Genomic DNA, 10,804 nt, shown 5'->3' on the forward strand with positions numbered 1-10,804 from the left:
AGAGAGAGAGAGAGAGAGAGAGAGAGAGAGAATCCCCAGCAGGCTCCATGCCCAGCACCAGACATGGGGCTTGATCTCATTACCCGTGAGATCACAACCTGAGCCCAAATCAAGGGTCAGATGGCTAACCCACCAAGCCACCCAGGCGCCCGTGATTTTCTTTTTTTAATGGCCCTTTTGCTTTGTGCATATGTTTTTCTAGAGTACCGGCCAAGACTCCTCACAGGTCCTCTGCCTCTCATGTGCCCATAGACTCAGAGCCTATCAAATCCCATAAGAAATTTAGCTTATCCACTGCCACGCAAACTGAATGAAACGTACTTGCTTAAGGCAGAGGTCTCTGTCTCAGCTCTCGGAATGCTCTTCCAGGTTAACGTTTGGGTTTCTGTCCACAGCCCACCAGAATCTCCTCAACTTTTGGGGATTGCTAAGTCCCAGAACGGAGACGTGTGAACCGACTGCTCGGAAGCGATCATGTATCCTAGATGTCTGCCCTTCCTCTACCCGAATCAGCTTGCAATCTGTAACTCGGCTGCTCTGCATTACCCCCAGGATCCATTATTTCTCATCGAGGTTCCCACGGGCTCATTTGCAGGACCTGTGAAAGGCTCAATGAATTATATCTCCGGGCCAGTATTGGGTTAACCCTTACAAAGGGTTCTAGCTGTTCAGATGAGCCATTTACTCGGAGCCCCGTCGCTTCGACCTTTGCAGTTTAGACAAAAACGATTTCATCTTGCCTTTGTTAATTGCCTTATGAATCTACCTCCTCACCGGAGGGGGGATACAGTCTCCTAGCTTCTCTCAAAGAGACCCCGGCATCGTTGGATACATCTCTGCACCCGGTGAGAAAATCTCCACACACTGAGAACAAGATTTGTTCAGAATGATGTATTTTGTGTCTGCACCAGGTTTCTGTTCCCACGTGTGTCCTCCACTGGGTAGCAGACAGGCCCAGTAATTTAACCCTCTTAACTTTCTCAGACCCAGTCCTGTCCAATCTATTCTCCGCAAGGCCACCTGCAATCTCCGAAACATAGTTCCTTTGAGACACAAAGATCCCCTTCACCCTCATACGAAAAAAAAAAAAAAAAAGAAATTAATTTCACATTTCCTCAGCCTCATTATCTTCTTAATTGTCTTCTTGGCCCCCTCAGTAGCAAGGACTGTCTATGGATTTCTAGGCAGCCTTTTTAGGCCACTGTGTTCCAGGAGGACAGTGAGTTTCATGCTACCACTGATCACTCTGATATTAAGAGTCACCATGGTGGTGTATCTATCCCATTCAGCCACCGTGGACTGAGTCACAGTCAGTGCTCTGAGGTATGACTTCTTTTTGATTTGCTCATTTTTGAGAAGATCTCTAAACATTATGATGAAGTACGGCCACCATGTGCATCTCTCCGTGCTTGTGCAAGAACTTTGTCATGCGTTATTTCATTGAGCTGGGGGAAATCCCTCGGTGAGACAGGCCACTGTTTGGTCCTTTCCAACTGGCAGCAGGCAAGCCCAGAGAGGGGAAGATATGTCCTTAGGGTGCTCCAGAAACACAGCGATAGGAGCTGGGACTAGAATTGGGCGCCCCGAGCCCATGTGCTCTGACTGTATGAAATTGAAAATGAATGGAGATATAAAATGAAGAGATATGGTCTCATCTCCAGACCTTTTAGTCACTGCCATCTTTCTCCTCCTTCCCCCCACCACAACCACCATCACATGATCTAATCTTCACCTTCCCCAAACTCTCATAAAACTTCTGAAATGAGAGTTGTCGGTCTACCATGAACGATCATTATGGATCTGCAGATCTCCTCTGTTCGATTGCCAGCCCCTGCCAGGATTCATCACCATATCTACCAGGCCATTTTGTCCAGGGCCTTTCCCAGCCAAGATATGCAATAAAGATTTGGTGATCCAAAATGACTCTGGCTTTCATTTGGTTTCACCAGACTTCATTTCAACTACCTTCTCTCTAGGTGTTCATTCTCTTCCTCTTTTTCTGTCTATTTCCCCCTCTCCAATTCTCCCCATCCCTTTAGAGCTGGGTATGTCCAGAGGGTGCAGCACCCAGGGCAGGACTAGAAATGAAGAGCAGAACTTACTGAAATGATGGACTAAAAATGGACAACATGAGGGGTGCCTGGGTGGCTCAGTCGGTTAAGCATCATACTTTTGATTTTGGCTCGGGTCATTATCTCGTGGTGATGAGATCGAGCCCCACGTTGGCCTCTGCACTGAGCATGAGGCCTGCTTAGGATTCTCTCTCTCTCTCTCTCTCTCTCTCTCTCTGTCTCTCTCTCTCTCTCTCCCTCTCCTCCCTCTACCTCTCTCCTGTGCACACATGTGTATGTTTCTGCTTTCTCTCTCAACAACAAAAAAGGGACAGGATGGAAACCTGTCGAGGGTACTTGACGCTGAGTTTCTATCAGTCTCCACACTCTTCGCATTGCAGTTCTCAGGCTGTCCACTCCCCAAGCAGGGACATTTTGAGGGGGAGAGTATTTTTAGACTCTTTATTCCCACATCTTTTAGAAGGCCTTTTGACCTAGTCCCTAAGTCTCTCTCTTATTTCCATCTCATGACATTCTCCTTCTCATTGGAAAGCTCCGGCCACACGATCACTTGGATCTGCTAAGCTTCCACGTTGCTAGTGACTTCATCTTTGCTGTCTCTGCCACATGGCTGGCTTCCCCTCGCTTAAACCAGTCTAATGTCACGCCTTCGGAGAAGTCTCTCCCGACTACCCTATCTAAAGCTACACCATCCACATTCCTTTCTAGCCTCTTGCCCCAAATTATTTGCATGACATTTACTACTACGTGAAATGATTTTGCTCATCTCTTTGTTTACCATTTTTTACCCATCTCTTCCCACTGGACTACGAGCTTCATGAAAAAAAAGGACCATGCTTGTGCTACATTACTCATGCCTATAGCTGTGCCATTCAGTCCATTAGCTACTCATCACAAACAGCTACTGACATTGAAATTAAAATTAGATTAAATCAAAAACTCAGTCCATCAGTAACACTAGCCACATTTCAAGTGCTCAGCAGTCACATGTGCTTAGCGGCTACCATAATGCATAGCACAGAGAACATATCCATTACCTAAGAACGTTCTACTTGATAGCACTGGTCTAGAGCAATGCTTGAGAAATAGCTGTCACCTAATAAATATTTGTGGAAAAAATGAAGGATTCAATGTCCCTTTTAATCCTCACTCAATTTTAGGTCACCCTCCCCTTTTTGGGCTTCTAAACCCTGTAAGTGTGATCCACTAGAGAATGCCCAGAGAACAACATTGAGCTTGGTGTTGCAGGATCCAGGGCTGTGGAAACAGGCCCGTCTGGTCTGAAGAAGAATATCTGTGGTGACATGATGATGCTTCCATGACATGGGAAGAACTGAGATTAGAAGAGACTTATACTTGTGTCATATGATTTGAGAGACTTAACGATAAAAGGCAGATTTAGGGTCACAGTGAGAACACATCCCAACAAAGCTCTCCCAATACAACACAGGTTGGTTTGTGAGATAGTGACTTCACTGTTGCTAAAAGTGCTAAAAATGAGACTGAGTGGACATGTGTTATGAGTATTCCAAAAGGGGTTCTTGATTCTTGAGTAAGGAGAAAGATCTGGTTATTCAGAAACCTTAGAACACTAAGATTCGTTGATCAAATGATTCCATGAGTCCTTCATAACATCAGTTTCAAAAGGTCAATACTATGCTCTCAGCTATACTGGAATCTGCTGAACAACCCAGTCCTGTTGGTCATCCACAACGGTTACCATTCACTCAGTGGTCCCCAAGAAAGAGTAGAGGTGCTGAAGCAAGAAGGAGTCAGGTTCCACTTCTGGCTGTGCTGGTCGTGTGACCTTGGGCAAGGGACCTAGCCAGCATGAGTTGCACCTTCTTCTTCTGTAAAAGGACTGTATCTGCCTCACTGGGTGGAAAGGAAGATTGAATGAGAAGAAAACTAAAGACCCTGGAACACAGTAGGGCAATGTTTATTCCAAGTAGGACATAATTTCATCTATCTGTATCATCGATATCCCTATATTGATAGTATAGGTAGCATGATTTGAAGCCATGATTGTATTGCTTTGCGAGAACATGAAACGATTATCAGAAAGAGAAAGAATGAGAGAGAGAGAGAGAGAGAGAGAGACAGAAGGATGACAGCTATAACTGAGCCTAGCCTCAAATGCCATAGCAAACATTTACAGAGCAACTACTATGTGTCAGTCCCTGGAGATAAAAGAAAATATTCCTACTAAGACCCTGTTGAAGAGACATATATCCACAGAGTTACAAAACAGGGCAAACAGGGATAGAAGCTAAAATAGAGTTTCAGGCAAAATTATATGAATGAACAGGGGAGAAAGATGTATTCCAAAATAAGATTTTGGGAAGACTTCTTGGCAGGGTCATTTGAGCTGGATGTTAAAAAGTGGAGGCTGAAGCTGAGGGATGGAGGAGAGAAACATAAAGGTGCTCCTTGCAGATGGGGTTAGCACGGAAAACACGAGGGGGGATTATCTGGAGGATGACATTTGAAAATCTGTCCTCTTCACACGACCCCCATCTTGCCTTTAATATGATTACCAGAAGTCCAGCGGCCAATTTATTAATCTTTGGATTTTAGCAAGGGGAACGCAGGGAGAGAAGGGCGGATTATGTCTAACCTTAGTGGCCTATTCGGGTGATAAGTACTCATGATTTCACCTAAGGAATTGGGAGGGGTCAAGCTAGAGGGTGTCAAACAGAAAATGTCTCTTCACACAACCAAAGGCCCTTCCAGAAAAACGGAAGACTTTGTGGTCAACAGCATAAACTCTTGCAAGCACGAAGACATTTTATTTGGACTGACCAGGGGAGAAGGTTTTTTAAAGTCCCCACCTGTACCATTTCGAGTGTATTCATTGCAGCCTGAGCTGGGCCATGGAAACTCAACGGGGGCCCAACAGCTGATTTGGAATCTCTGAGCCAGTTCTCCTCGGTTGAAATGGAGTCACAGCTCCCCCTTCTGGGAGCTAAAGTGCCATCCAGCCTCGGAAAAGCCTGTGTGGAAAGGCTCTATTGCAGATGGGCCTGAAACCCCCATGTTTTTCTCAGTGCTCGCCTGCACCCCAAAATGAGCATCCAGGACTCTGGGAGCACTTTTGCGTGGGCTTGGCTCTGACTTCTCAAGAGCCTATCCTTCACAGGGATTTACATTTCCCCTTCTCTGGGATGATGAGTCCCAAGTCTTTGTGTGGGTGATGCCTTTATACAGGGGAACACAATTCGGTGCGGAGGTTGAAATTCCCTTTTGGGGACTATAGCAAGGAGGAAAGGTTTCTAAATCTGCATGTGCACATGTGTGTATGAGTGCACGTACACACGTGTGCTTGGACATGTTCCTGTGACTGCAGTATGCATAACTGTATAGGGCAAGATTCTCATTAATATAAAGAAATTAATTTGCCTGAAGTATTTGCATTGGTAGATGGGTATACACTTAACTCTGGAAGGCCAAGAATTCCTTAATAAAGAACTCAGGTACAGTCCGATGCTCTGTTGGATTCTGTCCACCAGTCATAGTCAGTATTGGGTCCCTGCCTGTGTGTAATTCTCTGAAGCCACCGGAGAAGGAATGGATGGTGTGTGTGTGTGTGTGTGTGTGTGTGTGTGTCTGTGTGTGTGTATCTGACTATCTGTCTCTCTGTCTAGTAGGGAGAGTGACTGAGGCATTGGATCCCTTCTCTCCGGGGTCATGTTTATAGATGGAGCACCTCTGAAATGAGAAGTTTGAAGACGGGAGACAGTGATTGTCTTGGGTGGGAGCACAGTGGCCGGTTGGGACTGGGGAACAATACATAGTCCCCGGGCAGTATGGTGAAGTGGAAAGGACATCGATCTGGGTGTCAGGCAGACACCCGTCATAGGTTCTAGCCCTGGGCATACCACGAACTTGCTAGAGAATGCTGTGGAATTCTCATCCCTTCTCCGGGCCACAAGTCCTGCCTTTCTGCTCTTTAATATTCCTTCCAGCTTTAATTGTCACTGAATTGAAAAACAAATAAAACGAGAGTGGATCCTAACACAGGGTGTCCTCCTCTGACTTTACATCCCCACACAAAATGAACCAGGGGGGCCTGCTCTGACATGAGTTTCCCGAAGCAGATTCCTTGTGGCCCCGTGAGGGCTGCAGCCTGAGGTACAAGTGCCTGCAGGCAGCACGGTCACCCACCCGCCAGGGCAGGTCCTTGCAAACACATGTTTGCTTTTATCTTGCCTCAGAAGCTACACGCGCGTGCACATATGCACATACACACACACACACACACACACACACACACACACCCCATCATTTTTAAAACACAATTATATTTCTACTTTTCTTTTCCCCAAAAGGTCTTTTCAGTGGCTCCTTGCCAGCTGGGGTAGACGAGGGGCCGTCCCAGCATCCCAGCCCTTGTCCTCCACTAGCCTCCATGCCTGGCGGCAGAACGGCTGCCTCTTACCTTGGGAAAGTAACAGCTGCCGAGTCTGGAAGCCATGCTAACAGCAGTAAAACTCAGCATTTTTGCTGAGTAGGGCAAGCCTTTAAGAGGCAGCCGGGAATCAAATCAATGGCTGGCCCCAGAGTCCAAACCCAGCAGGACCTAGCCAGGGTGGCCAGGGGACTTACCAAGAGAGCCTCCTGGGAGGTGGAGGAAAGAGGAAAGAGAGACCTGACCCAAACTGTCTTCCTTACTGACATTCTCCCCACCGCCGCCACCGCCCCCCCCCCCCACCCGTGCCCTTGGCAGTATTTTGGAGCCTAGCAAGAGATGTGAGGTGCAAATCGATAGCAGTTTAAGTCAATTACGGCCACATTCTGCCATGAATTCCCCACCCACAACCATTCCCACATTGTGGATCTCCCTCAGCACTGAAACGCACACACACGCACACACACACACACGCACACACGCACACACAATCTCTCTGCTCTCCCATCTCCCTCCGAACTCCAGTGGAGCCATAAGGAGGCACAGTTTATGAAGAGATTCTCTTGGGGCTTCCCAAGCCTTTCTGAAATGGGGAAGGGGAGCAGGGATCTCTTAGGGAAGTGCCCCATCCATCTCCTTCCACGTTACCCACAGCTGCCCCCCATATGAAATGTTCCCTGTGATCCTGTGTAACTATGATGGATGAGAAGGTCTCTGAGGACTCTCCTCCTTTCCCTTTAGGGGGATACATGCAAACTTGCTCAGATCATCCCCAAAAGCACCAGTACCAGGAGGCGCTGTCCTGCTGTTATGATTACACATGGAGAGGCATGGTAGACTCTATCCCAGACTTGCCAAGCCCCGGATAAGGAGCCCACGGCTGACTTCTCTCTCTGTCACCCACTACCCAGTGACTCCAAATTCCCATCAGAATCCTGGAGCCTGCCCAGTGTGGAATTTAAAGTGACAGCATGTCATTGCCTCAGGGTTTGGCCATTTCTCTTTCATATTAAACGATGAGTCCAAGTCTACCAGGTCTCCAACGTTTGGAGGAATTTTCCTTCCAGGGTATCAATATTGGGGTAAAGAAGGTGCTGTCCTTATCCCTGGAATGCTCCCCAAAACCCAAGCCCAGAGCGCCAAGAAGAAGTCCACAGCGGGTCTCCCGATGGCTACGTGATCCTATAGTAAGGATCCCATTCCATGTAAGCTGGAAAGACCTAATTAAAAAGACACACAAGTGCACACATACAAACACATACGTACAAACATGCACACACACATCGCGCTTTAAGTAGGTTATAGGACCTCTCTTTACCTCCTCCCCGACACACACACACACACACACACACACACACACAGAGCACAGCACAGCACAAACACGCATCAAACGCAAACGACGCTGCACACGCAAACACACACTAGCACCACATCAAGTTCCCACCAGGGTACACACGTCGGGAGCGCGCGGGGAGCACACACACCACTTACTAAAACCCGCATTTAACCCCTTGCGCCCCAGAAAGCAGAGCCCTCCCCCTCCAAGGAACCTGCGAGGACTTGGAGGCGGCTGGGCTGCCGACGGAAGAGACGAAGGGTGACGGGAGGGGGAGGGGAGGGGCGGGCGGGGGCGCCCCGAATGCGGTCCGGGGCCGTCTCCAAGGGCAGCGGGGCTGGCGGGCGCTGCGCCCGGCGCCGCCTTACCTGGAGTCAATGTCCGTCTTTGGCGGAGAGCTGCGGGAGGACGCTTTTTATTCGGCTCGGTGGGAAGTTGGGAGAGCCCTGCGTCCAGCTCGCATACCGGGAACGGCGCGGGGACTGCAGGCGTGGGGGTACCTGGCTCCTAGCAGCCTGGCTCATACTCAGCCGTAAAGTCCCCTCCGCAGGTCCCGAGGACAGGCATGAATCCCGGCTCCGGAAGGCGGTCACTACTCCCTCAGCCTCCCGGCTCTCTCGCTCTCGCTTTGCTCTCTGGCTCGCTCGCCCGCTCCCTCGCTCTCTCGCTCGCTCGCTCGTTCGCCTGCGCTTTCCTCCTCCCCCCTCCCCGCGCCAGATCAGTTCACAGCCGTGGGGACCGGGAGCGAGGCGGCCAGCGAATGGAGAGGGAAGTCCAAGTGCGCCGCGGTCTCCGGGAGGGGAGCAGTGGAGGCCGGGCTACGCGGGAGGAGGGACTTACCCGGCGACGGGCGAAAATGAATGGGGGAGAGGCTGCCGGGGGCGGGGAGGGAGGAGCCTAGAGCCAGGGTTTATTCTGAGGAGTGTTTTGTACATCTTTAGGCGGAGGAGGAGAAGGGAGAGGAGGGGAGAAAAAAGGCCTTCTCCGAGGGAGGGGCGGCCTGGGTGGGCTGAGGCAGAGCCACTGGGGAGTCTAGTGGGTCTGGGGATAGGGTGGCGTGTCTCCGTGTATGAGCGCCCAAAGGGACTTTGTGATGTGTCTGTGTGTGTGTGTGTGTGTGTGTGCGCGCAAACCCTGCGTCGTGGTGTTTCTAAGCGTGTCTGTAGCTGTGTGCGTCGCGAGTTATATGAGTTTTTCCGGGTATGCGGGTGCTAGTGCGTCTGTGTGTATCTATTCGAGTGTGGTTTTGTCTGGGGAGGTGACTGTGTGGGTCCGTGTGTATCCGTGTGCCTCTGTATGCATGTTTAAGACTGTTTGTTTCTCTGTATGTGTAGGCATGAGCCCCACGGAACCTCCCAGAATGAAGCAAGTGCTTCTCGGAGCAAGAAGCTGATAGGACGCAAAGTTCTCTAGATACAACCAGAGAAGGTATGGGGGCGAAGGCATTAATACAGAGACCCAAAGACTCCGAATTTAGCCTGAGGTACAGGCTGGGGTTGCTGACGTGGGGCCTCTCCCTGAAGCAGCAAAGAAGGCCAGTACAGGATCTAAATTCTCACGCAGCGCATATTCTCTATGTTTGCTTACTTTGCTTCTTTTTATTTTTATTTTTTTGAATTAAAAAATACCAGCAATGGAGATTGCTAGTTCCTGGAAGCTTAGGCAAGGATAGGTAGCGTCAGTGAAGCTACCAGATGGAGGGGCAAAGAGTAATAAGGAAAAGGTGATGAAAAATTTAAAGGAAACTAGATTCGGTAAAAGTGTCAGCTCCCGCAGGTTAGAATCCTGTCTATGATCCTGGCCAAATTAGTTACCTCTTAAACCTTAATTTCCCATCTGTGTATTCGAATAATATAACTGCCTATCTAGCATGGTTGGTGTAAGATTTAAATGAGTTAATTTATGTGAAAAACACTTAGAATACTCCCTGACACCTTGTGAGTGCCTAAAGCATGCTATCTGTGATTATTATTGTTATTGTTATCATGTTAGGATTATTCAAAGAGTGTTAGGAAAGAGACATGATAACGAGGGAGGTCCAGAAGGGTCTAGGAGCTAGAAGTCTTGAAACAAAATGGAAGAGAAATTCTGGAGTGAGGAATTGAGAACTTGAGAAGAAATATTTAATTGGCAAAGGGGGAAAGAAAAAGAGAGGAGGAGAGAGTGCCCTAATCCGAATGAGCTCCAGCCTCAACAGTGCAGGACTGAAAAAAGGGGGCACAGAAGAGGGGAGCCTTAGCCTGTCCAAATCTCCTCTCCGCGGTGTCTCCTCCTCCACGCTAATTCAAAGGACACGCATTCAGCACCACGGACAGCTCTCCAGCCACTGACCAAGGGAGCGCTTTCTCTGTACCTGGTGGAAGAAAACTTGTTCTGCTTGAACAATTTTTTCCTTCCCTAGGTTTGTGGCCCAGGTTCAGATCCTGGGCAGTGGTTCCCAAGACAGTTCTGTCTTTGATTCGAACCACAAAGAAAAACACTTGCAACACACACTGCATTTCCCGTCCATTTCAGTGTGAAGCTTCAGGTGGCTGTCTATCTCCTATCCCTTCCTGCTTCATTCTTTTGTTTCTTCTCCCTCTCTCTCTCTCTCCCTCTCTCCCCCCATCCCTTCTTTTATTCTTTCTTCCCTTTCCCTCTGTTTTTCCATCAGTCTTCAGCTCAGATATGCCTCCTTGAGTGAGAGTAGGCAACAGCAGCCTTTCTGGGAATGCAGTTCTGAAATCAGTCTGAAACAACCTCGTTAGGCAGCTTCAGAGGACAACCGAAGAACAGACTGATTCTTCGTAGCTATTCTCTTCTAATCAATCTCCCAAGATGGGTTGTGGTCCAGATGCCTTAGAAAGAGGGGATGTAACACTCTGGAACATTTTCCCATCTTCCTCTCCTCCACTTCACATAGTTAATATTTCCCTCAGGGAGCACAGATCTCTCCCCAGATCCAACCACTGTCAGGGAGAAAGAGAAGATTTTCTTCTTCTTCTTCTT

General features: G+C 48.7%; 1 protein-coding gene across 2 annotated transcripts in view; it reads right to left on the reverse strand.

Annotated features, from left to right (window-relative positions):
- BRINP1 (BMP/retinoic acid inducible neural specific 1) overlaps positions 1 to 8,624 on the reverse strand; it is a 180,901-nt gene extending 172,277 nt beyond the window's left edge. The window contains exon 1 of one of the 2 annotated variants that reach the window (XM_040482123.1): positions 8,185 to 8,624. The gene's annotated coding sequence lies outside the window, so the exon portion shown is untranslated. The remainder of the gene's footprint in view (positions 1 to 8,184) is intronic. The other variant, XM_040482121.1, reaches the window with a different exon arrangement.
- Between the last annotated feature and the right edge of the window lie 2,180 nt (positions 8,625 to 10,804).

This window comes from Herpailurus yagouaroundi, unplaced genomic scaffold (assembly GCF_014898765.1).
Source record: "Herpailurus yagouaroundi ecotype Mexico unplaced genomic scaffold, PumYag 160, whole genome shotgun sequence".
Classification (NCBI taxonomy): Eukaryota; Metazoa; Chordata; class Mammalia; order Carnivora; family Felidae; genus Herpailurus; species Herpailurus yagouaroundi.